General features: G+C 42.0%; 1 protein-coding gene and 1 pseudogene across 6 annotated transcripts in view; both read right to left on the minus strand.

The window, feature by feature from the left end:
- The window catches only part of TNS1 (tensin 1), a 431,204-nt gene that overhangs the window by 268,023 nt on the left and 137,627 nt on the right, over window positions 1-25,554 (minus strand). The gene's annotated exons all lie outside the window — the stretch shown is intronic.
- LOC121920155 lies at window positions 22,625-22,662 on the minus strand (annotated as a pseudogene).

Consider the following 25,554-nt stretch of genomic DNA (forward strand, 5'->3'; position numbering starts at 1 on the left):
CGATCCTTGCCTGTCCTGGCTGGCCATCCAGGGGGGCAAAACCTTTTAGGGAAGGCTACCTCCCACCCTGTCTTAAGGAGGGAGTGGTTAAACCACTTTTAAAGAAGCCTTTCCTTGACTCCCTGGACATAAACAACTATAGGCCTGTTTCATTGTTACAGTTTTTAGGCAAGGTAATTGAGAGGGCAGTCGCCATTTAACTCCAAGCAGTCTTGGAAGAAACGGATTTTCTAGATCCATTTCAAACCAGATTTAGGGTGGGCTACGGAATTGAGATGGCTTTGGTCGCCTTAGTTGATGATCTGCGTCTGGGCACCGACAGGGGAAGTGTCACCCTGCTGGTGCTCTTGGACCTCTCAGCGGCCTTCAATATCATTGACCACAGTATTATTCTGGAATGCCTGAGAGAGTTGGGAATTGGAGGCTCTGCTTTGCAGTGGTTCAAACCCTACCTCTCGGGTAGATTCCAGATGGTGTCGCTTGGGGATAGTTATTTGGCCAAGAGGGAGCTCAGGTCAGGCGTCCATCAAGGCGTTATTCTGTCCCCAATGCTGTTCAACATTTACATGAAGCCACTGGGTGAGATTGTCCGGAGACATGGGGCAGGGTGTTATCAGTACACTGATGACACCCAAATATATTTCTCTATGTCTCAGACTGATGCAGTGACTAAGGATGGCATCTCTCCTCTGAATGCCTGTCTTAATGCAGTAATGGACTGGATGAGGGAAAACAAACTCAAGTTGAATCCAGATAAGACGGAGGTACTTGCAACACAGATCCCCAATCTGGGAATGGAGTTATGCCAGCCAGTTCTGAACGGGGCTCTGTTCACAGCCTGGAGGTGCTCCTAGACTCATCCCTCCATCTGACAGCTCAGGTGGACGTGACGGACAGGAGCATTTGCTATCAGCTTCGGCTGATCCTCAAGCTGCGCCCCTTCCTGGAGCAGGAAGACCTTGAAACATTGGTACATGTGCTGGTAACCTCTCAGCTTGACTTCTGTAATGCGGTCTACATGGGGCTACCTTTGTGTCAAGTTCGGAAACTTCAATTGGTACACAATATGGCAGCCAGGCTGGTTATTGGCACACCTAGATCTGCCCACATCACACCAGTTTTAAAATCCCTTCACTGGCTGCCTATTAGTTTCTGGGCAAGATACAAAGTGTTGGTTTTAACCTTTAAGGCCCTACATGGCTTGGGTCCTGACTTCTTGTGGGAGCACCTTCTTCCATATCATCCTCCCCGCACTCTCCGCTCCACTGGGAAGAATCTGCTTCAACTGAAGAGGACTAGACTTTCTGCAGTGACCCAGTGGTCCTTTTCAGCAGCCGCTTTTAGACTGTGGAATGGCCTGCCGGACAAGATCTGTCAGATTACCACCTTGGAAACCTTTAAGAAGGCTATTAAGACAGATCTCTTCCAGCTTGCCTTTCCAGACTAGAACATCCTTGTTGACCTGCCTCCCCCTGCCATTATCCTCCATCTTTATCTTTTACTCTACCTGGACTCTGCTTGAAATATTTTTACTTCATTTTAATTTTTATTATACACTAATGTGTTTTTTTCTATTTTTCTTCTTGGTTTAATCTTTTTTTAGTGTTTAATTATGTTTTTACCACAGGGGGGAGGGATGGGGATCTTGGAATTTTTAATGCATTTCTCTTTTAACTGTATCTTGTTTTACTGCTGTAATCCGCTTAGATTCCTAGAGATTAAGTGGAATACAAATTATTATTATTATTAGTAGTAGTAGTAGTAGTATTTATTCCTTGCACACTGTGATTGAGGCTTCCAGTTCAGAATCATCTCAAGCCCTGACATTTCCTGGCCAAAATCTGACCGCTATGGATAGGTCTCTGCATTAAATAACAGCCACAGTTACTTACAGCCTGTCATTAAAACATAAATACACAGAGAAAGAGAGATTGGGAGAGGGGGGAAATGTATGTTCCTGTCTGGAAATTAAAACAGAAATTGCAAGGTAAAATGAGAAGGTAATACCTTTATGTGCATCCAAACTGCCTGCTTCTAGCCAGAAAGTAGATGCAGAGCACTGTGGAGGGTAAGCCCTGGCACCACAACAAGTGGGAGAGAACCTAAATAAGCAAATATGTAGGCCCCCTGCTGCAACAAATCAATTAAGCCCTGTAAATTGTAGCAAACTGCTGTTCCGCTAGCTGAAGTAGGACTTGCACAAGTCCTTTTCTCTTCCTTAGAGCTGATCCCACCACAATTGGAGAATTTGCACCCTTGTCACCTGCTAGAGATAATTCATGGAAGCTGGAGACTTGGGGCCAGGTCCTGAGATCTGGCAATCACAGTGATCATTGTGAAACCACCACCACCACCCTCCCACTCTGTTATAATGTTGCTGCTTGTATTGAGAAGAATGTTCTCATTGGTGAGCATGGGAGCTTTCATTCTGCTCTAAATAGCTTCATCAGGATTGCAGGAGAGAGCAGCTTTGACAAGGGGAAGAAGTTACAATCTCCATACATGGTACGCTCATGGCTATCTCCTGTTTCTTTCTTTTTAAGCATGCATGTCAATTTAAAAAATCATTTCAAATCATGTTTTATTTTGGCCATAAGAGAGTCCATATCTTAACATGCAAAAATTCAGCTAGAGTTAACTCTTGGGCGGGGGGATTGTTCATGACTGTAGGAATTACTGGCCAGGAAGAGAGGTTCTTATGGGGAAATGGAATCTCTCTTCTTAAACAGAATGGAATCCATTTCCCATCTAAAATGGATAATCCTATTCCAATGCAAGGAAGGAGAAGGAGATGATCTCTTCAGAGTTTTTGATCCACATACATACTGATTCTAAATAAACAGACTTTGAGGGGTTTTTTAAAAATAATTTTTATTGAATTTTATTACATATAATACATAAAGAAAAGAGGAGGTTCCCTCCAAAGAAGAACAAAATAAAAAAATAGAAATAGAAAATAAAATAAAATAAAATAAAATATGCATTGGTATTAATTTATATGCTACAGCATATAGCGTATTGAGCAAAATCCCCCCCCAATGATCACATGCCATTCCATGCCGTGAAAGCTGTAGCCTCGGCGGTGGAAACATCATGTATCACTGAAATGTTGTAAGCAGTTGTATGTTGCTGTTACATTGTCTATCAATTAGATATAATTAGTATGGTATATGTATAAACATTGATATTTTGAATCATAACAAGGATGTAGCTGAAGAAATCTCTCTCAGATGAAACGGAGACTAGAATTTCCCAGGGTCTCTTGTCCTACTATTCCTCATCTTTGATTTATGCACACCGTTTATCTTCTACATACCTCTGTATATAACAGTTGCTTGAGAACTGGAGTGAGACAGTGCTATTGCATCTGTGTCCTCTTTGGAGATTTCTCACTAATTCCTGTAGAAACAGAATGCTGGAATACATAGGCCTCTCATCTGACCCAGTTCTTATAAGGACAGCTGAACCAGTAGCATGAAGGAGGAAGTGGGAGGTACATGGTTTTTTTTTTAATTAAAAAAAAAAAAGAAACCAAAACTTACTCACATACATAGCTAACACACAACAACCTATTACATATTCCATTTACAATTAATTACAGGTACATGGTTTTTGAGAGTTGTCCAACAATGTCAGATTATGCCAGACCAGTCAGAATATCAATTCTCTGAAGATGCCAGCCACAGATGCTGGCAAAATGTCAGGAATAAACTCTTCTAGAACATGGCCACATAGCCCAAAAAACCACAAAAAACTATGGATGCCAGCCATGAAAGCCTTCAACTTCAGAATATCAATTGCTTGGGATTGAAATCAGGAACTGATCAATTGTTTGAACTCATACTTTAAATCATGTTTGTCCACACTTAAAAGTGCTGCTTTTGCTCCATGGATACAGAACACAGAACAGGCCAGAATTCTATACACTCTGCAGTGACCAGGCAAAGCCTGGGCACAGACTTGAAAATAAAAATCAGGTTATTTGCTCATGAAAACGAGTTTGCTCCTTAAACAAGTTTCTTGCTAGCTTAATGCTTCAGACCAAAATCTCCTGAGGGAACGCCACCCATCATAAACAAAAACATACATATGCAGAAAAAGCGAAAAATACGTGTTTGAGAGGCATATAAAAATAAGACAGCAAGGCAAGGCAACTACACTCAGTGTCAGCAATAGTCATTTCTGTATTTTCAAGGCATCTCACAGAGCCAGTCCTTCCATGAATGATCAAGCTTCACAGTAAAGTTCGCATTGCCTAGCTACTGTTAGACTTCACATATATTGAGCACAAGAGCTCCAAAATTTCTATCCTATATTTGAGGAAATAGGGAACGAGGAGATTAAACTAATGGATTAATGTGCTTCTTCCAGGAGATACATCAGCAGTGTCACTTTGCTTTTCTGAGGGCAAGCAGAATACAATTTACTATTTAACAAGTGAAATGGGGATTCTGTGCCTCTTTTCTTGACATATGGAGGTCTGAATAAAAATCATTTTGATTTCATTGGCCTATATCCAATTGTCCAGCTACAGCAGACCCAATGAATCAATGGGATTTACATAAACATTGGCTTATCATCTAGCAATTGACTCAGTGGGTTTGCTCAAACCAGGATTAACAACTGGATTTAAACCACTGCAGTGGTGAGTTCACAGGCCAGAATACTTCAGAAGCAGCCTGGAGTATTCTTGCCTCGAAACCGCCCTGGCATCCTCCCATTACCTGGCACTCCCAGAGTGACACCAGGTAACTGTTTACGCATGCATCCCACTGGACTGCCCACCACCACTGTCATGGGTCTGTAGCCAAAAACAAGCCACTCAGATCATATGGCTGGAACACATTGCAAACTTCTGCCTGCCATTACTCTGGATGGCTCTGGGAGATCCAAAGCAAAAGGCACCTTTTCAAAAACCATTTTAAGGGGGTATATGGCAGGTTTGGTGCTGAACTGGCCAGATGTCACACACTGCATAACCTGGACTAATTGTCAGGACAACAGGAAGAGGACATTTGTCCTGTGCAGATACAGTCTGAGTAAAACCTGACGTTTATGCAGAAAGACAGCTCTAGCATCACCAGCCAAAATGCATAATTCAAACGTGTCTTCTTTTACTCCTTACTGGATATTTTCATGATAGAAATGGGAAAGAAGAAGTCATGGGAAAACACAGGAAGATTACAGGTAGAAGACAATGATGCCCAGCCTACCTGTAATCTGGCAGTGTAATTGCCCAAATGAAGTCTCATCCAGAAGCACCCTGAGTCATCACCCCGGAGCCTAATACAAATAATTCAAAGGCTGGTTCCATCCCTTGGATCCCTTGATGGTGTGCCTCTTTTAGGCAATATGAGTCCAGATTGCACAAAATATAGCTACAAAAACTTGCTAATCAGAGGCAGCCTAGATGTACTGATATTTACAGCTATGAATGGAAACCCAGGTGATCTCTTTGTCAAGTGAAAAGTTTATGCTATGAATTCCAATCCTCCACTTTGTCTTTTATCCACACCTACCTTACTACATATACAGTCGGCCCTTCTTATACACGGATTCAAGCATACACGGTTTGAAAATATTCCAAAAAAGTATAAATTTACCTTCATTTTCCATTTTTATACGGGACACCATTTTGCTATGTCATTATATTTAATGGGACTTGAGCATACATGGATTTTGTTATACACGGGGGATCTTGGAACCACACCCCAGCATATAACAAGGGTCCACTGTAATGGACTTTATTGTTGTTGTTGTTATTGTTATTATTATTATATTTATTTATATCCTGCCCTTCTTCCAAGGCTGGGACTCAAGGTGGCTTACAACATTAAAAAACGCCATACAGTAAAAAAAAAAACATACAAAAATGGTAAATTAAAATAGAATTAAGTAACTACAATAATTAAGACAAATTCAGTGCTAAAATCAAGTTTAATTAAAATGCTCAGCAAGGTTATAAAGTTCCCATAACCCTCCCAAAGTGTTGTTATATTTCAGGCTGTAACCCTAAGGTGACTCTCTCACATGGTTTTCTTGGCAAGTTTCTTCAGAGGGGGCTTGCCACTGCCATCCTCTGAGACTGAGAGTGTGTCATGCCCAAGGTCACCCAGTAGGTTTCATGGACGAGCTGGGATTCAAACTCTGGTCTCCAGAGTCATAGTCCAAGACTCAAACCATTACACCATCCTGGCTCCCAAGTGCTATAATCCTCGGCCATACTAGCCACAATTGGTAGCAGCTGATGTCCAAGAAAATCTAGAGGATCACATGTTCCCTACCCCTATTCTAGAAGCTAGGCAATATATAATTGTTTTTAAAACTTGTTTTTAAAAAAGCCACAGCCAGAACATATTCTGGTTCCTTCCTTTTCTCCCCCCCCCCCCCCCCCCCACCCTTTATATTTCACTGTTTAAGAAGAGGCAGCTCTGGTTAGCATTTGGATGGGAAACCACAATGAATACTAGGTGCTGTAGGAACTGGCAAAAACATCTTTGAGAGTGTTCTTGCCTCAGAAAATCCTATGAAATTCATGGGGTCACCGTAAGTCAACAGTCAACACACACAAACATGCACGTGCACACACATACACACACACTCCATTACCTCTTTCTTTCTCTCTCTCTAATGCACATACACACACCCCTTTCCCTCACCATCATCATCACCTTAAGCACACACTCAGATTTATAGGCACCTCTCATTAAACAGAAAGTGGAGAAATGTACCTAAGGCAAATACAGCAACCCTTAAAAGCAGAGAGCAAACAAAACACATCAGCGTTTAACAGACTCCAATCATGTGACAAGCGCCACACACTGTAAGCACTGGAAGGGGTACTCATTTATACACATGAAAGGTGACCTTGGCAGTTAAAGCACATGCTTCCAAAAGGCCACAAACCTGAATTCAATACCAGCTGTGTCATAAACTCCCAGAGTGACCTTGGATATGTCCTTACATCTTTCAGAGAGCTTCCATTCCTGCCTTAATATTTTCATTCATAGCCTGGCATTTCACAAATTCTAAGATTTCTTTCGCCAGTTAGTAATGTCTCCCTCAGTCATTGCTGATAATAAATTCACTTTGTCTTCCCTTTATTTTATTTAACAACAATTTAATTGCATGGCATAAACTTCTCAGGCACTATTGAGAAACACAGAAAAAAACTGATTTTTTTTTTAAAAAAAAGCAGAGTGAGTCGGGAAAGTGTGCATATTATTTAGTCAGACATCATGATCAGAAAAGAAAATTGGGGGGGGGGGGGTGAGAATGAACCATATTATCCTCCAGATATTCTGGATGTTGTATTGAATAATGTGATGGTTTTGGAAGGAGGAGACATGGATGGATTTGAATCCACCGAAAAAACTCCCAGTATATCCTATCCCAAATCTTTGTGCTCTGCAGAATTGTCAGAATTGTTTTGAGGATAAACTGGGAAGTTTGCTGACCCAAACTACGTAGAAGAAGGGTGGGATACAAATGAAAAACAGCAATAAAAATACATTTCCCTTTGAACTTTATGTCTATGTGCTCCTGTCCCGGATCTGAAATGAAGTCTTTACAAGTAAAGTGTGCTAGCTTACACTTATTCCAATTAAACTCTACATTTCTTTCTCCTCAGTCAAAATGTATATTGTAATCTCTGAGACACATTCTTAGCCCCAGAGTCCAGCAGTGACCTGCACATGGACTCAGAGACTAGGGAACTGATTCAGTCTAGAAACAGTTTAATGCTACTTTAATCTTAATTTTTGGTATGGTTTTAGCTATATGTGGTTTTATCTGCATTTCTTTTTAACTGTTAGTCACCACAAGTCCATATCATGTGAAAAAGTGAAGTATAAATAAAGCAATTGACTGGACAATGGGAAAGCAGTGGTACCAACAGAGAAGGCGCCCCTGTGTGGACCTCTCTCTTCAACTCTCCCCACTGCCGCCACCCTTCCTGAGATGCTGAAGTCTGGACTGTGATCCTAAATCTGGCTCCAGAACTGACCCAGCTCACCAAGAGCACCATAAGTCACAAAGTGTGCAAGCATCATGGATTCCTGCAGATAGGAAATACTAGGCCCCCAAGCAAGCAAGGGTGGGCAAAGTGTAGTCCTGTGTCCACATGCAGACCACTCAACCCATCCACAATCTCCAGACCAACTTTCTTCTGGTCCCTCAAAAGTGGATGAATTGCTGCTCCTGAAAGCCTGCAGCTGCAATAATTTATCTGTTAGTTTGCAAGGCCTCCTGTACTTTTTAACATAATTCATGTTTTTGAGAACCAGAAAAGGAACTGTAGTCACCATGAAGAGTTTTTTCAGTAATTCGCATGGCTCCCAGAGGGTTTTAGGAACTAAAAGTGGCCTCTGGATCTGCCACATTTTGACACCCCAGAGGCATTCCACTCTGAAGTAAAGATGGAATCCAAATGGGGCTTCTGGGATGAAGCAGAAAAATCTTTAGTCTAATCCTACTTTTTGCTGGAACATAATAATAATAAGTTATTTCTATTTTCCTGCCTCTCCCGATGGATGCTCACTAAGATCTCACTGAGATGTCGTACTTTAGATCAGTGAAAGCTGTTTGACAGTGAAACACACTCCCTCAGAGTATGATAGAGTCTCCTTTGGAGATTTTTTTTAACAGAGGCTGGATGACCACCTGTCAGGGGTGCTTTGATTGTGAGTTCCTGCATAGCATGGGATTGGACTGGTTAACCCTTGTGGTCTCTTCCAACTCTACGATTTTATCAGAATGTGATAGTATATTTGTTATGTCTGTCCAGGCCTCATCAGGAGTAGTATGTTCAGTTCTTGCACCTCATTTTAAGAAGGATATAATCTAGACAAGTTGGAGCAGGTTCAGAGAAGGGGAATGAAAATAAGAGGTATGGAGAACAGAACATGAGAGGAAAGGTTGAAGGGGCTGGGCATGTTAACCTTGGTGAAGAGAAGACTGAGGAATGACATGACTGTATTATTTAAATACCTCAAGAGCTGTCACAGAGAGGTGAGGAAGGCCTGTTCTAGGCTGCCCCAGAGGTTAGGACCAGGTCTCATTGTCTGAAGTTACAGGAGGGTAGATTTTAATTTAATGTTAGAAGGACCTTCTTGACACAGCAGTTCATCAATGGAGACAATTGCCTAGAGAGATGGTGGAGATCTTCTCTGGACATCTTAAAAAAGAGGTTGGGCAGCTACCTGCTAGGGATGATTTAGCTGGAGATACTGCACTGAGCAGGAGGTTGGACTCAATAGCCCATAAAGCCACTTCCAACTCCATAATTCTATATGCCATCCTGGTAGTAATGGTGCTGTTGTTCTTGTACTTGAGATGTCACCCTCATCTCTGCCTGTTTTTTTGTTTTGTTTTGTTTTGTTTTTTGTGACAGACTCTTATGTTATGGCCACCAAGCAGAATCTACTGGAGACTGCTTCTCATGTGTACAGTTCCACATCAGGAAGAGCTTGGGAAAAGATGCTTTTGGACTGCAACACCCAGAATCCCCTCCCCAGTCAGCATGGCTAGTGCCCGTGCAGGCTGCCCCCCCCCATCTGAATGTTTTAAACAAAACAAAAAAAATAGCTTTGCCATGGTCTACACCACAATCATGTTGTCTCAAAGCTTTTACAAATAGGTGTTGTTCCGAAGGCCTGGAAAATTTCTTCCTGCCTGTGCAGAACATTCTCAACCATTTCGGGGACTGCTCTCAACCCTCTTCCATAGAAAGGGGGTGGAGCCATGCAGTTAACTGCTCTAAAAGTGTGTGTCTCCCTTATGGAAAGTATTTCCATTCACTTCAACATGATTGTCACAACCAAAGAACTGGCCCTTTCCCACAAGTCATTATAGATTTTGGCAAGAATATCAAAGCAAATGGGAATTGCCAGAAATCACTGTAGGAAAAGTCAATGGAAGGAAAAGTAAAACAAGACATATAAAATGGGAAAGGGAAGGAGAGATATTTGGGTATCTTGATGTTTTATCCTTCAACTCCTATGAGCTCCATCCTATATAGCCTACCAAGTGTGGTGGACGTTGTTGGCCAAAAGACTGATATAAAGCAGCTGGGAACTTTGTGCCCCTCCAGAGGGTGTTGGATTACAACTCCTGATTATTAGTTATGCTAACTGTTGTTGGTGTGTTTGCTTTTAAGTTGTTTCCAACCTATGGTGATGCTAAGGTGAGTATCATGGGATTCTCTTAGTAAGATTTGTTCAGAGGGAGTTTGCCTTTGCCATCCTCTGTGACCAAGGGAATGTGAGTTGCCCAAGGTCACTCTGGGTTTCCATGGTTTAGAGGGGATTTGAATCCTGTCTCCAGAGTTCTAATCCAGTGTTCAAACCACAACACCTCACTGACTCCAGGGCAGCTAAAGGTGCAGTCCAGTAACCTCTGGAGGGCCACGTGCTCCCATTCCTATTATGGAAGTTGGTAGTCCAGGCCAGGTAATCTCTATCCTTTTGTGTGAGCTACTTTCATCCACCTCACCTAGACAGTGAGAGACAGAGAGAATAATCAGCACTCTGTTTATGGCTAACCATGTCAACTGGGGGACTGTGGAAACTGTAATCTAAAACATACTACAGGGCTGGGTAATCCAAAATGTTTCCAAGCTCTGTGCAAGGTACTGTGAAGGTATAATATTTGTTCTTTTATATTCACTCTTTGAAAATACTCACTATGTTGTCATGGCCATTATCAAAACAATTTCCCCATGGCTTAAAAATCTCAGTAAATCACACAAAATCCCAGCAAATTTAAAACTACATAACAAATAAAAGTGTTTTCAAACCCAGTTTCAGCAGAAGTCAAATTATGTAAAGAACTGAGAAAGTAAAAAAAAAAAAGCTTCACTTGGCATCAGTAAAGGGATGTATTAGATGTCAGACAAATCTTCTTGGGGAGAACATTCCATACCTAGGGTGCAAAAGTAGAGAAGGTTCTCTTATGTAGAACAACTTACTTAACTAATAATGAAACTTGGGTATTTTAATATATAGGCAGGCAGATATGGAGACAGACCATGCTTTACGGACCTTGGTTCTAAGTCCTAGAACAGGAATGGAAAACTATGTGGTACTCCAAAGGCTGTTGGACTGCAACTCCCATCATCCCCTCCACATTGACTATGCTGGCTAAGGTTGATGGGAATCAGTCTGGAGGGCTGCACACTTCCCACCTAGTTGCCTTCAAAAGTCTGCAGCAACACTTTGAATTGTGCTTGGAAAGTACTATCAAGGTGTAATCCTGTTGAGACTAGGCCCAGTTAGCAGCCTGAAAAGTATTATTATTTGTTAGTTATATCCCTCTTTTCCCCCAAGAAACTCAAAGCTGTGTATCCATGGGCTTCCTCACTTTGATCCTCACAATCAACCTGTGAGGTAAGTTAGGAAATGAGAAACAAGAGTGACCGACCCACAGCCACCTAGTGAGCTTAATGCAGAGTGGAGATCTGAACTAGAGAGATGGCCATCCAATCTCTGTTTAAAGACCTCTCAAGAAGATGGATCTACAGTACCACCCTCTGAGGTAGCCTATTCCAATGTCAAGCAGCTCTTAAACTCAAGAATTTCTCTCCAGTATTTAGATGGAACCTCGTAAATTGAATCCACTGGTTCATATCCTAGTCTCTGGAGCAACAGAAAACAAGTTCCCCCCATCTTCCACATGACATCCTGTCAGGTATTTAAAAACAGCTATCACATCACTTATCAATCTCTTCTCCATGTTAAACATATCCAGCTCTTTAAACCATTCTTAATACATCCTGGTTTCCAGACCTTTTATTATCTTTATCATCCTCCTGTGCACACACTCCAGCTTGTCAATATTCTTCTTGAACTAAATACAGTATTCAAAATGAGGTCTGACAAGAGCAGAATAGAATGGTACTATGATTTCTTTGGGATGGGATATTATATAGGTATATCTCAGTAACAAAGCCTCTGATAATGAAACTCCTTTTACAAAGTTTTTTTTATGCCAGCCCATCTCCATTTTCTTCCTTATTGTTGGCTAGCTGGAGGTTTGTTTGATTTTTAGCCACATCAGCACTGGAAAAATGGTGAAGGAAAGCTGGAGAACCAGGCTTTTGATGCAGTGAACAATGTAATAAAGCCTGAGCTAGGGAAAAACAGGATTCTGCTCTAGCCAAGTCTGTTGTAGCTATGTGTGCTTGCCTCCTGCAGGCAAGGTAAACAGCAGCCACCTCCAGAACCTTTTGTGGAACATGCATGAACAGTAAAAGAAAGAGAAAAGGTGAGATCAGATAAGCCTCCTTCATGAACTATCTCACACAAGTTTTTAAAAGCATAGATCTATAGGTATGGTCACCAAAACAGAAATGATAAGAAAAGTAGAAGATGGTGGGGAAAAAAGTCATTCCTGGATGTATTTTGAAAAAAGTTTTCGTATGGTTTCTAGATTTATTTATTTTTATTAAACTTACACATTGCTTACCTGGCCTGATTCTTTCATTTCACATATACATACAGTTATTTTTAAATAAAATTTCCTAAAATATGTTGAATTGCTCCTTTTTTGTGTGTGCTGTGGGAACCTACCCCTACTGTTTCCATATTATTTTTCCCTGTATAATATTTTATTAGTTTTTCACATAATAAAATACATTCTATTACTATACATAAAATTATTTTGACCTCTGCTACCATTTTTTTCTGTTAAAAATGTAATCTCCAGAAGTAGACTTTACGATGTATTAGTTTAAAATCTATCGTAACTAAATTTGTGTGTGTGTGTGTTTGTGTGTGTGTGTCATTTGTAAAGCAATACTCTTAATAGGGATCAGGGGACAACTTTGTTATTTGATAGTACTCTTCAATGCCTACAAGAGTCTAAGGAAGACATAATACCAATCCAGGAAGACAACAGTTAAAATTAATAACTGTTTTTTATTTATAATTGTATGGAACTTTTTTTCCAATAAAGACTATTTAAAAAAATGTAATGTCCAGAAACACATCTGTTTGATTAACTGAGGTATACCTTTATACTCCTCTTGATGCAGCCTAGAACTGCATTGGCTTATTTCAGGGGTAGGCAACCTTTTTGAGCCGGGGGCCAGGTTGCTGTCCCTCAGACAACTGGGGGGCCGAAGCCGGGGGGTGGAGCTTCCACCCACGGGGGAGGGGCCGTGTGCCGGGAAAGAGCCGGCGGGGACTGCCAGCGCTGGAGGCCTCCCTGTCTTTGCCGGCCCCTGGCGCCAGAGGCCCGCTGCCGCCGCAGGAGCCCTCCAGGAGGGCCCCAGTGACGGCAACTGGCCTCCCAGGGGCCCGCTGCTGCCGTCGGAGCCCTCCTGGAGGGCCCCAGTGACGGCAACTGGCCTCCAGGGGCCTGCTGCCGCCGTCGGAGCCCTCTTGGAGGCCCCAGCGAAGGCAACGGGCCTCCCAGGGGCCCTCAGCCGCCGTTGGAGCCCTCCTGGAGGACCCCAGCAAAGGCAACCGGCCCTGGGGGCCGCTGCGTCGCAGAAGCCCTCTGGAGGGTCCCAGCAATGGCAAACTGGCCTCCCAGGGCCGCTGCCGCCGTCGGAGCCCTCCTGGAGACCCCAGCGACGGCAACTGGCCTCCCAGGGGCCTGCTGTCGCCGCCAGAGCCCTCCTGGAGGCCCCAGCAAAGGCAGGGATCCCAGGGCCCGTTGCCGCCGTCGGAGCCCTCCTGAGGGCCACCCAGCGAGGCAACGGCCTCTGGGGCCCGCTGTCATCGCAAGAGCCCTCCTGGGGCCCAGGACGCAAACTGGCCTCCCAGGCCTGCTGTCGCCGCCGGAGCCCTCCTGGAGGGCCCCAGCAAAGGCAACGGGCCTCCCAGGGGCCCGCTGCTGCCGTCGGAGCCCTCCTGGAGGACCCCAGCGAAGGCAACAGGCCTCTGAGAGGCCCGCTGTCATCGCAAGAGCCCTCCTGGAGGGCCCCAGTGACAGCAACGGGCTTCCCAGGGGCCCGCTGCCGCCGTTGGAGCCCTCCTGGAGGCCCCAGCAAAGGCAACAGGCCTCCCAGAGGCCCACTGCCATCGCAGGAGCCCTCCTGGAGGGCCCCAGCGAGGGCAACGGGCCTCCCAGGGGCCCGCTGCCGCTGTCTGAGCCCTGTGTGCCGCCGTTTTGGGGGGGAAATGGCGGTGAAATCTCACGCGACCTTCTCTGAGGTCACGCGAGATTTCGCCGCCATTTTGGGCAAAAAATGGCAGCGCCCATAGTGGGCAAAAGCCGCAACCAGCGGCGACAGGAGGAGCCAGGGGCCGGCTTAAAGGCCTCCGCGGGCCTCATCCGACCCGCGGGCCGGAGGTTGCCGACCCCTGGCTTATTTGGTTATGGCATCACACTGTTTGCTGATGTTTAGCCTATGGTCTATTAAGACCCAGAGATCTTTTTCAGTGGTACTGTTTTTAAGCCCTGTGCTGCCCATCCTATATCTGTGGTAGACCTGCTGCAATAATCTATAAAACTATTTTAAAATATCTATATATCAATTTTCCTTTTGCTCATCATAAACATTACATCTTTTGTATGCTGCATAATGTATTCTATTCACGGACAGAAATACAGACACTTACAACTAACAGAAGCTGTCTATATTCCAAAGCAAAGACAGTGCTTGATAAAATACGCAACAAGATGTGTTTCACTATAAGCCACTTATGTGGAAGCATGTTCCATTTAAATCACTGAGGAATTATTTCTAAGACTAGGGTAATGGGAATAAATCAAAACATGAATAATGGATAGATGATGAAAACATAACACAGCAATTGAGTTTAAAATGCATTAAGTTAATGGGCTGCTTGGGCCTGGAGCATATTTGCCTTAGCCTTTAATCGAATTTGTTGTTGTTATTGTTGTTGTTGTTTTCTTTTCCTTATTTGTTAAATTAGCTTTGGTTTACACTTGTACTCAAATAGCAAAGCAACTAGAGATGCCTCCAAAATCTCTTTATCATAGTATACCAGCCTCATACCCGCCTAGACACCATGTGATGGCACCAATCCTCATGAGGTGTAATTGCAGACGGTATGATGGTGACTAGGATGACTGAGCCCAAGAAACCCATTTTAGGGGGCATTCCACTGAAGCAAACCCAAAGTGTGCTTCAGCAGATTCCTTCCTAGATCTGTGTATTCTACCAATCCTGAATGGTCAACTGCTAAAATTGTACTTGGTCATGAATACAGTTCTAGATTTTAAAAAAAATTAGAAAGTGTGAATTACTTATTCATAAAAAGCCATGTTGGAATAAGATGAGTTTACCCAGCCTCCTCTTTGATACTGTAATCAGATTCAGCTTCTCACCTACCTGAAACTCTCCAGATGTGTTTGGACTTTGACTTCTATCATCCCCAGGCAGTGTGACCAATGACTTCACTTATTGGGAATGACAGCTATTGTAGTACAAACACATCAGGAGGATGTCAGGTTGGAGAAGGCTGCTATAAGCCTATTTATATATATAGCACCATTTATCACTCATTTATGTATCACTCTCTTACCACCTGTGAATATGGTTCACCTGAGTGTCTGGAAGACAACAATGGTGCACTATATTAGTTGTATGATTGAGTTGGGGCTTATCTGTGCCATCCATGGTTCTACAAATAAAAACAGGTTGAGAAAAACTTGTTGAATACAATTTCTACCTATGTCCATATCCATTTCACATCATTGCTCTGAGAGTCTTTGTGACTGGACAGTGGGATATAAATACTCAAACTAAATAAATAAAATAAATACTTACACAGTTCACTAGACCAGTCCTTCTTCTTCTTCTTCTTCTTTTTTTTTTTTTTTTTTTGTTCTAGTCAGGTTAAGACTATAAAACACTGACTTATTTTTTGCAAGCATTTACATCATCAACTGATTAATTAAAAGCATCAGAAAAGCCTAACAGTTCACTTCACATGGAATGCCTGTTTCTCTTGTTGTTCTATCACCTCTGGCCAAACAGGTTTTCAGCTAATACATGGCTTTTTACCAGAGGTGAGAGCAGGTGACTGCAGACACCAGCCTTCCTCAACCTGGTCCCCTGCTAATGTTCTCATAATTTAATTTTCCCCTGACCTTGGGCATGCCAGCAAGACCGATGGATGGTGTAGTACAATAATATCTGAAAAGCATTAGGTTCAAAAAGACTGGTCTACCCAATCTACAGCTCTGAAAATGCTGTTATATCTCATAAACGAAAAATAAGCAGGACAAGGTCTGCAAGACGCCAGCTGTCATTTATGAAGAAAAAGAAACAAAAACAATGCAAACCCTGAGGGGAGAACCCTCTGGTCATCCATAAAATGTGTCTTAATCTTTCAAGAATGTGACTGGAATACAGACAAACCTTAGCATCTAAGATAATATGATTGACTTTGTTATGGGACAGGGTGTTCAGTCAAAGGAAAGAATTTAAATCAGTCTTTTGGATTTGCTGTTAACAAATATGGAATAGCTACCTAAAATGATCCTGTAAAAAAGAAAGATAGCATTAGAAGAGCAAGGAAAGGAAGCCACTATCCTATCACTTTGAAACAGATTGTCCTGCTAGCATATTGCCAGTCTCTGCTCTCCTCTGAGCAGCTGCAGCCACAGTGATGGAAAGAAAATCTGGGTTATTTCATGAGTGATCAGCTTTGGGAAACCAGAGGTCAAGGGAACACTGGGAAGAATGGCTTAGAAAATCACCTGTGTATGGATGATTATTTTTTTCAAATCACCCATCCCCTAATGTCTTAGCTCCGAGGGCCCTGAGGCCAGGTATTCATAAAACAGCCAGCTGCAAGCCAGCTGCCTCCTCATTCACTGACTCCTTCTTTACCTTCTCCTCCTGTCACTGTTGCCATCACCTCTCACGTAACTATACTTGTGAAGCTACAGGATCTCAGCAGCCTTCTTTTGCCTAAGGTGAAATGTTTTGTACTGTACACATTTTTTCACATGTAAAATTTTTTCCCAATCATTTTTTTAATGATTAAAGAACTTTTGTGTGCATTCCCCACCCCTACTCCCAGTTAAATACAGTGTTTGCCAAGCTGATGCTTTGGACTGCAATACCCATAAGTCTCCACCAGCATGCTCAAAAATTTGAGGGCCATCAGTTTGCCTGCTCCAACACATATTAAATAATACTGATAATTCCTTCCTAGACAATCTTCATGACATACACCCAAAACTTGCACACAGTCCAACATGAGACTCATACATTTATAAAATTTTACATTTATGAAACACATAATTACCACATCACATACCTATCCCTGAAAATAAAATTACATATAAAGCAGTCATAATACATAGAGTTCCAGAGAGGAATCAGCTGTCTTACAAACACACATCACTTTTTTGAGGGGATAAGAGAGACCTTTAGGATTTGAGAAGCAACACTGTTTTTAACAAATGTTTAGACTTGGTGACTCTGAAACTGGAGCCATTTATCAAGCAACACGCAAAAGCTTAGAAAGGAAGCATAAGCGTGTGTGTGTGAGAGAGAGAGAGAGAGAGAGAGAGAGAGAAGCCAGAACATCCTTGTTAACATTCCTGCCAAATTTCCTCAATATGTACACGTTTTCATCTTCAAAATGCAGGCAATTCCAGCACAAGATCTGGTCACAGGCATGCAGCTAGAATAATGACATTTTAATAATGCTGCCAGGTTTTGTGTCAAGAAATTCTAAAGGATATTTCCAGTTTCATCTAGAATGGTCAGAGGAGTGATAAGTCATCCATGTGGTGAAGCTAATGTGACTTGCAACCCCCAGAGGCCAAAACAATCCCATAAATGAGACTGATACATTATTCACCTCAGTACTTCTGTGAGTATCAAAATATAATTCCTTCCTGTCCCATGCAGTATGCTTTCCAAGTTCTCCCCAATACCCATTTTTCAATACATACTCACACAAGGAGGACCCATCAGAAAATTTCCAAGCCTATCCTCCCTCCAGCCAAGCCTTCCTCCAGGACACTGGAAGTTGTTAATAGGCTCCACTAATTCACTTCTCTGACCCTAAACTCCCAGATTTTGTTTCCTAAACTGGCCTAAATCAGGGGTAGGATAAGGGGGGCTTTACAGATGTGATCATACTATAATTCCCAACAGCCCTAGTCAGTATAGCCAATGCTATGGGAATATGGATCTTTCATGCAGCTACATCTGGAGGATCACAATTTCCCAATCTTTGGTCAAAGCCAACTGCTAGTCCTAGCTAGAGCAAACCCATGAATCATCTGCTTGAAATACATTCAGATCCTACTTATTTGGTGTATTTATTCCAATTGGGTCTAACAAATGGATTTAGGCCCTCTGTATTCACAAATTGTTTTATCCATAGATTCAAACATCAACAGCTTGAAAATATTTTTTTAAAAAAAAAATTCAAAACAAACCTTATTTTTACAATTTTATATAAGGGATACCATACACTATGCCACTGTACTTAATGGGACTTGAGCATCCACAGAGAATGGTACACACAAAAGGTCCAGGAACCATACCAATGGATATCAAGGGCTCACTGTATTCTAAAAGGCTTAGGGAAGCCACTGAATCCTATGTTGTTTTGGGGAGAGACAGAGAAAGAGAGGCAGACATAGTGGGATATATTTTAGCCTCAACTAAATTATATTTCACACACACACCAAAAAAAAAAAATCAGCATGCCACCTGAGCATGTTCAGGCCTCCCCGTTTTTCACATGGCTCTGTTCTGAATCCTATTGGTATTCAGTCACCCAAGTTTGCAACCAGAAGGGTGGCAGTGATGATTCAGAGTCCCACTCTTGGAGAAAATGCAACTTATAAATTTGAGAGCCCATGTGGTGTTGTGGTTTGAGTGTTGGATTAGGACTCTGGTGACCAGGCTTCATACAATCATAGAGTTATAGAGTTGGAAGAGACAACAAGGGTCATCCAGCCCAACCCCATTCTACCATGCAGGAACTCACAATCAAAGTACCCCTGAGAGCTGGTCATCCAGCCTCTGTTGAAAGACCTCCAAAGAAGGAGACTCCATCACACTCCAAGGGGGTGTGTTCCATCATCTAACAGCTCTTACTGTCAGGAGGTTCCTCCTAATGTTGAGGTGGAATCTCTTTTCCTGTAGTTTGCACCTACTGATCTGAGCCCTAGACTCTGGACCTGTAGAAAGCAGGCTTGCTCCATCCTCAATATGACTGCCCTTCAAATGCTTAAACATGACTATCATATCATCTGGGCAAGTCACATTCTCTCAGTCTTAGAGAAAGGCAATGGCAAACTTCTTCTAAACAAATCTTCCCAAGAAAACATCATGATAGGTTTGCCTTAGGGTCACGAAAGCACAAAAATTAAGTGGTTGATAGATGAGCAGAAAATAATACTGATAATTCCTTGCTGGACAATCTTCATGACATACACCCAAAACATGCACACAGTCCAACATAGGACTCATACATTTATAAAATTTTACATTTATGAAATTTACAAAAAAGATAGACACTGATGAGCTTGTACCATCTCTGTCAATTTGAAAAACTGTGAGGAATTTTCACAATCCAGTTGGTACCTTTGGAAGCTTCCCTGCTCCTCCCAAATAGCAGCTGGGATTGGATTTTCATTGGGTCCACTGTGTAGAACAGGCCTGCATCACATGCGGCCCACCAGAGGATTTCCAGCAGCCTGCCATAATATAGGGCAACTTCCTGTGGATGGTGTGGCTGCCAACTAAGGTAAGGTGGGAATGCTCCTCCCCCTCCTCTGCAACCCAGCCTTTACTTGTGAGTAGAAGCCAGGCAGAGGAGGAAGAACGAATGTTCCCCTCAAGCTTCTTCCACTGCCCAGCCTTTACTCACAAATAGAAACTGGGCACAGGAGGAGGAGGAAGAGGGAATGCTCTCCCCAAGCCTCCTCTGCAACCCAGAATTTAATTGTGAGTAGTACTTTATTTCCCCAGAAGCCTCCCACAAGTTTACGAAGCTCCATTGGCTTCTTCATCAAGCAAAGATGTTTAAAAATCATGTGTGTGTGTTGTGTGCCTTCAAGTGGTTTCCAGATTATGGTGGCCCCTCAGGTATATCTGACAGCCAATGTGGCACAATGGTTTGAATGTTGGACTAGGACCCTGGAAACCAGGGCTTGAATCCCAGCTCAGCTGTGTAGACCTACCAGGTGTCCTCGGGCAAGTAATACTCTCTCAGTTTCAAAAGATGGCAATGGCAAACCCACTCTGAAGAAACTTGCCAAGAAGCCTCTGTGATAGGTTTGTCTTAGGGCTGTCATAAGTCAGAAACTACTTGACGGTACACAACACAAGACAAATCTATCAAGCAGGTTTCTTCAGAGGGGGTTTGCCATTGTCTTCCTCTGATGCTTGAGAGAGTGTGATTTGCTCAAGACCACTCAGTGGGTTACCATGGCTGAGCTACCATTCAAACCCTGAAGAAAACCTTTAAAGTGTATTAAAAGTTTATTTTTTAACATTAATGGAATTTCATGATAAGTAAAAATCTTAATAAGTGTAATTAATTTATATTAACTGAATTTCCCTTTTTTATAATATAGTTTATTTGCAAAACAGTTTAATCACTAATTATACATTTACTTGGAATGTGAATCGCTAAAAAACCTATCTGTGGTCTAAACAACTTTAACCTATTTTAATTTGGGCCCCTTCCTACTTCCAAGTTGTGCAGGTCTGGTGTAGGAGGAAAGGTTTATCCCACAGCCTGTCACAGGACCTGAACTTGAACAGGGCCCCAGCAACTGCTTTTTATAGGTATGTGTGTGTGTTCTTTAAAAAAGAGAGAGAGTCATAATTCCAAGCCACATGTTTAATATCACAACCATCTGGACCAAAAGTTTAGTATTTTTTTAAAGGCACTAATTTTAATATTAAACAACTTCAGCAGTTAAGCACATCCCATGATGTGTTTTTAGAGACAACAATGCACAAGACACAATCCATCAATTGAAAAGAATGAGACAGCACAGTCCCTATTTCCAGTCCAGAATTCCACACCCCCTCCAACTCACTGGTGGAGTTTCTGGACATGCAACCTCCTCGCTCATTTCGAAAGATGGTGCACCTCTGTGCACACCTCACTTCAGAGGCACAAAGGAGCTGCCTATTCTCCCCTTATTAAAACCCCTAGACCTTCACCAAAAATATTCTCCTTGGGAAATGTTGTTCTTGTTGTTTAAAAATCTCCCAAAATGCCATATCTGGATCAGTCATTTAGCACTCAACAGCCTTCCATCGCTTAAAACAGGTTTTTTACAGCTGAAAACCCCTTAGCTAGAAACCTGAAGAAAACTTTGGGTTCTATTTTTAAGCTGGATTTTAGCCAAAAACAGAGTGATACATATCTGTAGGTGTGAAACATGTCTCCACTATGCCCACTGTACTTGCTCACCACTTCTCTGGTGGCTGCAGCTACACTTGGTAAATGGTGTGCACTGCACTTCATTCACTCCAGGGTGGGAACAAAACTTCCATCAGCTCTAACCTCCTCTCAGTCCTATCCCAATCACAAACATGGCTGGTAGTGATGCAAGATAGGGCCTTCTTGGTGGCTGCCCCTGGACCCTGGAATTCCCAAGGAGACCAGAATAGTTCTCTCCCTATTGTCCTTCTATCATCAGGCATGACAGGCAAAGACATTCCTATTCCAGCAGGCTTTTAAAGCAGGAAGCTTTTAAAGAATGAGCTAGGGTGTGGTGATTTTTTTAAACTGAACTGTTTTAATTGCTTTTTATCTTTTAATTTCATCTTTTTAGGTGTAGCTTTAAATTATATTTATATTATGAATAGTTTAATTCCATTTAATGTTCACTTTTTGTATGGTTCTAGCTACATTTTTCTTTTTTTAAATTGTAGGTTGCACAGCCAGCATAGCCAATGATGGAGAATGGTGGGAGATGCATCCAAACATCTGACAAGCTTTGTCCACCCACATTGTAAAATGGCAGCCTCTCTGAAGACACCGTATGATGTTGGAAGCTAAGCAATGTCAGCCCTGCTTAGTACGTAGGGTCAACCAACAAACACCAGATGCTCTAGTCTATATTTCAGAGGAAGACAATGGCAAACCATCTCTAAGCTTTTCCTCACCTAAGCAAACCCTTAAAAAGTTATGGGGCTGCCATAAGTTGACAGGACACTTGAAGGCATACACACAGACATTTCCAGTCCAAAAGAGCAAGCTTCCATTCTTCCATGGCAACTGGGGTACGCACTGTGCAACACTTCCCCAGCATTTGGGCTATGCGGACTGGGAATAATGAGTGTTGTAGTTCAACAAACCTGGAGATCTAAAAATCTCAGAATTCTGTAGGATCTTCAGAAGACTATGGAACAATGGATCATGTTGGCCTGTTACCTCAAGTGCCCTGGCACAAAATAATAATAATAATAATAATAATAATAATAATAATAATAATAATAATAGGATTTATTTATATGACGAGAATCTGGGCAGCTTATAATAGAAGGTTCCCTGCCCTCAAGCTTACAATCTAAAAAGACATGACACAAAAGGAGAAGGTGTGAGGGGGGCAGGGGATCAGGTTCAGCATTCTTCTCTCCCTCTGAGGGCTGGACCAAGGCAGATGGACCGGAGGGAGGGCTCTTCTTCTTAAAACTTGGTTAGATGCCACAAAGTAAGGGGAGTGCTAACCTTCTCTCCTTTCATACAACACTAATATTAATTGTTTCTACATGTGATTTGCTCAAGTGGGGTTAATGGCCAATGTTGGGAATCGAACCCGTGTCTCCAGAGTCCTAGTCCCACACTAAAACCTCTAAGCCACGTTGGCGCCTTGTTTATTAAAATATTAAAATGGTTACCTGTTCCTTTGTTATCTCAAATTCCCCAAATGTATTCCATACTGAATCTAGTCAGGATTAATGGTGGACAAATCTATTTCAACTTCAAGAATGCTCACTTCTCTCTCTCTTTCTTTAGAATTAGTACTTGACTTATCATTTCCTTGTGTGGTTTTTTCTGAAGCCTGAGAAGTCATACATACATATTAACATTTATATGCATAAAAACTTGCACAGATGTTTCTAATGTACATATTTTTGCAAGAAAATGTCCCCTTTAAGCAGAGGCTGGATGGCCATCTGTCAGGGTTGCTTTGACTGAGAGTTCCTGCATGGCAGGGGGTTGGACTGGATTGCCCTTGTGGTCTCTTCCAACTCTATGATTCTATGCCTGTTTGTAAACAGTTTTATCCAATGCACACATTGTTATATACTCTGCCCTCTTTGCTGTTTCTCTTATTTGTTGCAGTGTTGAAAAATTAACTCATTGCCTTAATTGTTGCACTGCTTAGTGTTCTTCTATCACTTTCTGATGTTTTGTTGAGAGGGAAAGAAAAACTTAGGATAAACTAACCTAAGGACCCGAACAGACAGGCCAAAATAAAGCTGCTTCGGTTCAGTTTGGATGTATGCTATTTAAATGACACACACATCTTAAGAGGCCAGAAGCAGTGCCAAAACTTCACTCCATTCCTTAGGACTGGAGCGTGGCTTTGGCACAGCTTCCAACCTCTTAGGACACATGCAGCATTTAAACAGCATACCTCCAAAGTGACTCGAAGCAGCTTTATTTTGGCTTGTCTGTTCGGTCTCATAAATCTTGAAAAATTCCTGTCAAGGTGCCCTTTAACAGTAAAATTTGAAAGTAACTAGAAACTAGGCACAACAATAACAAATAACAAATGATCTGTTAGTCATTACAACAACATGGTAACTTCAGTCTTGCTCATTATGAGTGCATCTACACTGTAGAAAGAATACAGTTTGACACCACTTTATGTTCTGCAACTGCATCCTATGGAATCTTGGGATTGGTAATTTTATAAGGTCTTTAGCTTTCTCTGCCAAAAGGTGCTGATGTTTCACCAAACTACAAATCCCAGGATTCTGTAGGATGGAGCCATGCCAGTTAAAGTGGTGTCCCGCTGCATTATTTCTATAGTGGAGATGCATCCCAAGTTGCTTTTGAAAGATAAATTTGTTGTACCCTCATTACCCAAAATGTCACTCATGACAGGTGGCTACGTTGCTTGGAATTTGTTACTGCAAAGCTCTGAAAGGGAGGTGGTGTTAGAAATCTAGCTGTTCCAGCTACCTCACAAATGAGTTGTAGTGGGAAATGTTTTTCCTCCTTTCCTTATTTCTTTACCATATGATGATGATTTTTGGCACCTGACCAGTTCTATCTAGGTTATTTTTGAAGATGCTGCCAAAATGCTTTTATACTTCTTTCTACATTTTCTGATCAATGATGAAAATCCATCTAAGCAACATTGCTCTGAACTGAAGCTCCTCATCATTGATCAGGCATGGCACTACAAAAACATGGTTTGCTCTCATATATTTTGTGTGTGCCAAATACCTACTACATGCTAAATCCATTTATCTTCTGAGTTCTAAGCCCAAATGTGGCAGAATGTGGCAGCATTCTGTCCTACTTGCTGGCCATGATATAGAAACATTTATACATCACAGCTAATAAATTTTAAAAACATAAAAAACTCTTCTGGGTACAGAGAACATACAACTCTGATAAGAAGAAATGACTCTGTTATCAGTGAGAAACCTTCATGTACATGACTACTTACCCCTGCTTAAGAATATTACATTATTATGAATCGCTGACATGCATTTCCATCAACATGACATCCTGTTGGTTAGTACCAGCTAGAGTAGACACATCCAACTAACTGCTGAATGGTGAGTAAACATGCAGATAAATCTAATAGATTCAATGGGCTTACTTTAGTCAGGTCTCAAACTGGATTTAGCCCTTACTGTGTCCCCTTTGCTAAGGAAAGGCCCACTGGCTAAAAATTGCCTGGAGCCACTGACTTTGTACTGGAAGACTTTATGGCAATGGATTAGACAGGGGTCAGTGTGGGACAAGTGGGACCTTTATGAGCTGATTGAAATTGCTAAAAATAGAACTGAAATTTATTATAAAACCAAATTTCCTTTGTCTCTGGCACAAGAGTTAACTTTCTGTGTTATCAGTTGATTTAGCAGTAAAATAAACCAGCATTATTCAGCATCCTAGTATATATATGTTGGTTTTCATGTCATTAAATTAATATTCAATGAAGAGTTTGCATTGTTGTTGTGTGCCTTCAAGTCATTTTGACTTATGGTGACCCTAAGGATTCCTATCACAATGGTTTCTTGGCAAGATTTGTTCAGAGATAAGTTTCCTTTGCACATGAGACTGAGAGAGACTGTCTTGTCCAAGGTCACCCAGGGAGATTCCATGGTCAACAGGGATTCAAAGCCTGGTCTCTAGAATCATAGTCCAACACTCAAATCACTACACCATTTGCATACCTATGCATATTTACATAATAGCCAAACATGATCTCTTTTCAGTCCAATGAAGTTGTGTTAAAACTCTGGTAACACAAATGCGCCAAGTTGAAATTCAAAGGAGGGTTACTTTGCATAACTTGGTTATAACTGGGTGTTGTTGCCTTGCTTACAACACCAGCTTAATACTTGTTCCCTGAACTAAGCAACCTGTCTATGATTCCAAACTTTCTGCATTCTACCAG

Source organism: Sceloporus undulatus, chromosome 1, assembly GCF_019175285.1.
Source record: "Sceloporus undulatus isolate JIND9_A2432 ecotype Alabama chromosome 1, SceUnd_v1.1, whole genome shotgun sequence".
Lineage (NCBI taxonomy): Eukaryota > Metazoa > Chordata > Lepidosauria > Squamata > Phrynosomatidae > Sceloporus > Sceloporus undulatus.